Source organism: Bidens hawaiensis, unplaced genomic scaffold (genome assembly GCF_021521415.1).
Source record: "Bidens hawaiensis isolate Kalapana, Puna unplaced genomic scaffold, B.hawaiensis_p1.1 tig00036827_1, whole genome shotgun sequence".
In the NCBI taxonomy this organism is placed as follows: domain Eukaryota; kingdom Viridiplantae; phylum Streptophyta; class Magnoliopsida; order Asterales; family Asteraceae; genus Bidens; species Bidens hawaiensis.
In genome coordinates, this window is record NW_027505444.1 from 67,138 (window position 1) to 74,501 (window position 7,364).

At 36.0% G+C, this 7,364-nt stretch overlaps 1 long non-coding RNA gene across 1 annotated transcript; it reads right to left on the reverse strand.

Moving 5' to 3' along the window:
* Window positions 1–6,225: 6,225 nt before the first annotated feature.
* LOC143613223 (uncharacterized) lies at window positions 6,226–7,044 on the reverse strand. Its single transcript, XR_013150075.1, has 2 exons — window positions 6,869–7,044; window positions 6,226–6,745 (listed from the first exon to the last, which is right to left on the reverse strand). It is a non-coding gene; the product is annotated as an uncharacterized LOC143613223 (long non-coding RNA).
* Between the last annotated feature and the right edge of the window lie 320 nt (window positions 7,045–7,364).

Below are 7,364 nucleotides of genomic sequence, written 5' to 3' on the forward strand. Positions count from 1 at the left end.
TAAGGCATAACAATTTTGATTGCAAATGAAAACCTTTAATTGAAACCTATGACTTCTTAAAAGAGTTGAAAAGAGGGTTACATAAAACATGCATGTTTTATGATGACATCAATGAATCTCATAGGACTTTTAAAAGGAGTCCTATAAACCATTCATGTGGTATGGTGTTAAGGTGATTAACATTTATACGTGATAAACTAAACACCCGTTAAGCTAAATTGTATAAATTTTGAGTTTAACACATTAAGATCGAAAAGTCACTTGATAACTTGGTTGTGTAAAAGGTGTGTCGCAAGGGCTTACTCTTACGCCCTAAAGCGTGCTAGTATGTTGGTCCTACAATATGCCGTGAATACAATCCGAAGTTTGTGTTCTAAGTGGTGTACCGATAGGTTGACTTGATAATTTATGATCTTACTTAGCATTAGCTAACGGTATTTGATGCATTTCGATCTGTTAGGGAAGATTTTAAACGAAAATACAAGGACCAATTTTCGAAGTTGTTATTAAAATAAAACCATAAAGGGTGGTTCAAAACAAGGGTGTCAATTACACCGCGATAATGGAAAGCACGCATTAATAATCTATGATGATCTGAGTAAGCAGGCGATGACATATCGACAAAATGTCATTATTGTTACGCCAACCACCAGGCCATGGGGCTTTCCCAGGGGACGTTTTTTATTCACATTCCCGTCTCTTAGAAAGAGCCACTAAACAATCGGACCAGACAGGCGCATGTAGCTTGACCACGTTACGTGTCATTGAAACACAAGCTGGAGAAGTAGTTTGTAGCAAATTATGTATTTAGGTATGATTGCTTAGACTTAAAAGACATAGCTCTTGATATGTTGAGTAAGTAATGTTAAAATCCGGGGCTTGGGTTCCTGATATGCTTGATATGATGAGTTGGTAATGTTCAAATCCGAGGTTCAGGGTAGGAACCAAAGATAAATGGGTGTAGTTAGCTCTTAAGGCCTACACGGGTGGTATAAATATCATTCTAAGGTGCTTAAAGGCATGATAGTGGTAGAAATGCTTGATAATATGATATGCTCATACGGTTCAAATATAAATTTTAACTGATGATATAACTTCTAAAATAAACACAAAACACTAGAAGAGGTAATGTGGTAGCTACAAATATATACTTCAAATATTTGGTTAAGTTGTAATATAGGATATGTGGTAGCTACCAACATATACTTTAAATATTTAGTTAAGTTGTAAAAGGCTACACATTACTAATATGTGACATGAGCGTTATATAGTCTCATTATGACTAACGATCACTAAACATAGACAAGGAATTAAAGTCATCACATATTCTCATATACTGAGAGACTGGAAGGGGTTTCTCCTCCTTCACATGTGGCGGTATTATGTTGTCGGGGTGATGAATAAGTGAGTTCCGTCATATGAACTATATATCACAAAGAAAGTGTTGGCAAAAGTAAGAAAGTCGGTGATATAATGAAATTATTGTTTATAGAATCAAAGTTAAATGTATAATTATAAATAGCATAGACATTACAGACTAACGACAGATAGACGAGCAACAAGTTGCGCCGCTACCCCATTCTGAATCAAAGTTAGAATAAACTTATAAAGAAGTTTATTTAAATTACACTAAGAGAATGAGTTAATTATCTTAGAAAATGATGATTTAAATGTCGTGGGAGTGACTACACTCATAAAGAAAGAGAGACCCACCCGGTCACAAATTCACGTTACAAATTGCAAGAAAAGACAAGAAGATTTTTGTCATGCTTATAATGTGGGCATTGTTACACGTACTTTATACATGAATTTTTTATTTCTACATGAGGTGTGTATGTCGTTGCGTCATGTGTTTCCAGACAGATTTACTAAAATTTTTATAAAAATTGGATGCAGTATAACTATGTAGCAATCATTATTTAATATTTTTATTGTGTTTCTAATTTTTTTTAATTAAAACTAACCAAATAATATTTCATTAAAAAATAAATAAAAATTACATGAACATAAAAAACAAAACTACTCGGCTCCCTCGTCCTCGGTTTCATTGGCACCACTGTCGACGCCATCCTCGTCTTCATTAGCATCGTCGTCGTCTCCGTCTTCATTTTCACCCGGAAGGTATCAAAACATCCAAGCATATTGGTATTTCTTTTTAACGCACAAAATATGTGTTTTCTCCCCGTTCCAAAGTTGGTGGCGTTGGTGGTAGATCATCATCTAGTATATAAGTTTGACATATTGCTTGACTGTCGTTTTCGATGATCATTTTATGCAATATGATACGCTATATATCGATGATCATTTTATGCAATATGATACACGTATATATAGCATTTTTCATTCTTTCCAATGACCATAGACGACATGGATTTTTAACAATGCCAACGTTGTTGAAGAACCCCAAAATACCTCTCGATGTCCTTTCGCGAAAACTCTTGCACCTTTTTAAAATAATCAATTTTTTAATTGATCGGATCTCTAAACGTTTTCACTATAATCGCATACTCTAGATATATCTCATCACCTAAATAGTAACCATGTCGGTAGTGGTTATTGTTAGCCGAAGCTACGAGAATTATATTGGAGATGTAACCCTCCATCAAAGGCGACTGTACTAAGACGTTATGTAATTGTTGGAGCCGGTGACACAACGTCGACCAAATCCAAAGGCCGTATGAAGCAATCTCATGCAGACTGATTGCTGGTCCTTTTTGGTCACCTCGTTTGTACTGACTTTGGCATAACGTTTGGACAGTTAGCCCATTCCCCGTGCATACAATCTATACTCCCGAACATGTCGGGTAAAGTATGCACCCTTGCATACGCTTTGTAAATCCGTTCTATATCGTTACAATCTGGCATTCTTAGATCATGTGGAGCATACATCTTTATTATTTCTATATAAAATAATGAATTAAAGTCCATTTAAAAAAACTTACAAGAGATATATATGTGTTTTAAAATTGAAATATACCGTAACAGAAATACTCCAAGGTGTCTCGGGTTGTTTTATTTATCGTTCATCTTTAAGTACTCGTTGTTGATGTCGGTCGTGTTTCCGTAGGCATCCCTCGAACCGTCTGATTTTTCTTAAAGTAATTAAATTTGGCGCTCCAAATCTTTGGCAAGATGCAAAAATAAACTTTTTGACATCCGGAATCGAAGCCAAGTCTTCAGGTTCTTGTATCTCAGCGACTCATCGAAGTAATCCTCCATCAAACGAGTGTTCGTGGCCAAACGATCTTGTTCAATATATGCTCTTTTCTTAACCGGGAGTGGAGGAGAATGAAGAGAACCCATATAACTTATCGCGAGCAAAACCACACTCGTAATCGCGTCTTCCTCCATGTCGTCATCGGCTTGTCGGCCGATGCCAAAAAAAATGGTTGTATATAGTAGTGGGATAATCTATAGGTTTGATTTTGTAGAGAGTTGGTTGTGTATAGAGTTTGAGAAGTATGTGTTTTGATTTGAGAGTTGATGAATTTTTTAGGAAAACAATTGTTTTTTTAATATACACTAAGTGAATATTGACCTTCAGCCACACGAAAAAAGTGTGGCCGTAGGCCTTTAGCCACACACATTTGGTTCAGATCATATGTGGCCAAAGGTCGCGACACCGTTGGTATGATATGGCCACACACAGTTTTTAGTGGCCTTATTTGGTAATAAGTGTGGCTAAAGGGTACAGACATTAGTTACTGGCCATCAAGAAGCCTCCCCAATAAGTGTGGCTAAATGGTAGAAAATGGCCACATATCAATGTCCAATAAGTGACCATTTCAACTTTATAGCCACATGAATTTATGTTTCAGCCACATGAATTTTATATCAACGTGGCCAATAGGTTTGTGTAAAGCTTACATTGTGATCTATACCGTGTGAGTATAGCAAAGAAATGGCCACTTACATTAAATAATAGCGTGGCTAATTATATGATATAGACACTAGATATTACATTCAAAGTGGCTAAAGATGTTTACTTGCTACCAAAATCTCCTTTGTAGATTATTATGTGACCATTGTCTTACCGTTTGTCACACAAAATGTTTTATCTAATATAAAGTGTGGCTATTGTAAAACCTTTCGTCACACATACTGAAATTCTAAGTGGCTAATTATATCTTATCGACACTGAGGATTATTGTAAATGTGGCTGAAAATATGAACTTGCTAGTCAAAAACTCTTTTGTTGTTTGTGGTGTGTCCATTTTCTTACCGTTTGTCACACATAATGCTTTTCCTAATTTATAGTGTGGCTATTGTCAAACCATTCGTCACACATAGTTAGGTGTTGTGTGGCTAAAAATATCATCTAGACACTGGATGGTGGTCTCAATGTGGCTAAAAATGTGAACTTGCTAGTCAAAAACTCTTTTGTAGTTTGTGTTGTGGCCATTGTCTTACATTTTGTCACTCATAATGCTTTTAGTAATTTATAATGTGGCTATTGTCAAACTTTTCGTCACACATACTGAGGTACTGTGTGGCTACTAATATCTGTTTTAGCCACTGGAGGTTGTTGTTAATGTGGATAAAAATGTGAAGTTGCCACTCAAACACTCTGTTTTATTTTGTGTTGTGGCTATTGTCTTACCGTTTGTCACACATAATGCTTTTCGTAATTTAAAGTGTGGCTATTATCAAACTTTTCATCACACATAGTTTGATACTGTGTGGCTAATAATGTCATACAGACACTGGAGGTTGTTGTCAATGTGACTAAAAATGTGAAGTTGCCACTCAAATACTCTTTTGTAGTTTGTGTTGTGGCCATTGTCTTACCGTTTGTCACACATAAAGCTTTTCGTAATTTAAAGTGTGGCTATTGTGAAACTTTTCGTCACACATAGTTATGTACTGTGTGGCTAATAATATCATATAGACACTGGAGGTTGTTGTCAATGTGGCTAAAACTGTGAAGTTGCCACTTAAACACTCTTTTGCAGTTTGTGGTGTGGCCATTGTCTTTACCGATTGTCACACATAATGCTTTTTTAATATAAAGTGTGGCTATTGTCAAACTTTTCGTCACACAAAAATGTTTATGTTGTGGCTAATGGTCATTTATAGACTCTAATTTTTGTAATTTCAGGTGTGGCTATTGTCTTTCTTTTGGCCATACCTATTTAATGTGTTCTATGTGGCTAAATTGTGTATAATTAGGCAATATATAATTATTTTTATTTTTTGTGCAGTAATATAAAACAGCTATAAGCAACAAACCAAAATTATTATATTAACAATAATATTCATTGCAAATGTACATGCAAAATATCTTACAAAATACAGAAATAACGACTACCTATATACTAGCTTAGGCGTCGGTTTTCTTGGCACTGCTCATTGTCTTCTGTTTGGTGACCCGGTCTATCGTTGTGTACTTTGCCTTTGCCTTCTTGCCAGCTCTGTCTGGTTCTTTTGAGGACGGGAGAGGTGGTAGCTGGAACAACAGAATATGAAAAACAAATATGTATAATTATGTCGTATTTTGTAATCGAATTAATTAAACAACATAGTATGCATACATACATACCGAACGTTCGTTTAACTGTTCGTGAACCTTTCGGCGGGAAGTTCGTTTATGTTCGTTTATCTTTGTTCAATTACGTTAGTTTAGATTATAAACAAACGAACATAAAAGAACACAAGTGTTCATTTTTTAAACTAAATCAAAAAGAACATAGATATTTGTTCGGTTAAGTTAAAAGGGAACAAACCTCCTCGTCGCATACGATTAGGTGTTCTGGCCAAGCAACGAAAGTACCAACTGCGTCGCCAACAGTCATAATTTCACCTGCGTCACAAGGAATAATTGCTTGTTCCTTTATGGCTTCATCAATACTAACTTTATAGCAGCCCTCCGGGATTGCTTTTCCATGCAACTGTTGTGGAACCGGTGACCAAAGAACTTTATCATTTGCCACCTTGTTACGCTTATCAAGCACACACAAACGACACTCATACACCTATAAACCAGTATGTGAAATTAAGATGGCTTAGTTGCAGTCAATATATAAGTACATACCCATGTTGGTGGGAAATTAACAATGTTTCGCGAAGCACATACCTTTATTTCAGCAGGTGGGGAAGCTTCATCTGTAGATACATCAACTTTTCTTTTTACGGCTTCTCCGTTTTACCTAAAAACCATTCAATGAATCAATCAACAATTAAAGGAAAAACTGAAATAGCCAAATACTTACTGATGGTTTTTTCGAGCCGTTACTATCCGGAGTGTGGTGTAGTTGTGTTGATGCTTGGTCAACATTGTTCTCTGCAGGCTTCATTGGTAATATAACAGAAATTGGAATTGTTTGGACTTATACAATATAAAAACTGAAACTACCAAATACTTACTGATGTCGCGCTATGGGGATCGACATTTTTTTCCACAGACTTGGCCTGCAATTCGGTAAATAGAAAATGAGCACTCACATTGGAAACGAATCATAAAAAGTACTGAAATTGTCAAATACTTACTGATGTCGCGATATGGGCAGCCGGTACCGTTTGGTCAAAACTTTTTTCCACAGACTTGGCCTGCAATTCGTAAACTAGTTTATGAGCACACTCACATTAGAAACGAATTATAAAAAGTACTGAAATTGTCAAATACTTACTGATGTCGTGATATAGTGATCGACACTTTCTTCCACAGACTTGGCCTGCAATTCGGTAATAGAAAATGAGCACACTCACATTGGAAACGAATTATAAAAAGTACTGAAATTGTCAAATACTTACTGATGTCGCGATATGGTGATCGACACTTTCTTCCACAGACTTGGCCTGCAATTCGGTAAATAGAAAATGAGCACTCACGTTGGAAACGAATTATAAAAAGTATTGAAATTGTCACCACACTCACATGGAAAGTACTTACTGAAGGCTCGATATGAGGAGCGGGTTCCGTTTCAACAACTATTTTATCTGCAGACTTGGGCTACAATTAACTTATGCAAAATCAGCACACTCACATGGAAAGTTAATTATTAAAACAAGTCAATCAAACTGTCAAATGGTTACCTGAGAAACGGATTCTTGTTGCACAGAACTGGTCTACAAATCAATTTATTAGGTTATGGAAAATGAAAAATCACATGGAAAGTTGTAAAAAACAAAGAAATTGTCAGATACTTACTGGTCCTGGCAGTTTATTTTGCGCCACAGCACTAGTACTTTGGTTAGAACCAACCTGGTTGGGAACATGATTTACCTACGAATTGTGACAAAAACAGTGCCAATTATGTATGTCGAATGCATTTATAATATGTAGCATATGTCACTTACTTGAATTGCCGACATTCCCGACAACAATCCTTCGAGATGTTTGAACCTGGCCTCAAATGCTAACTGTT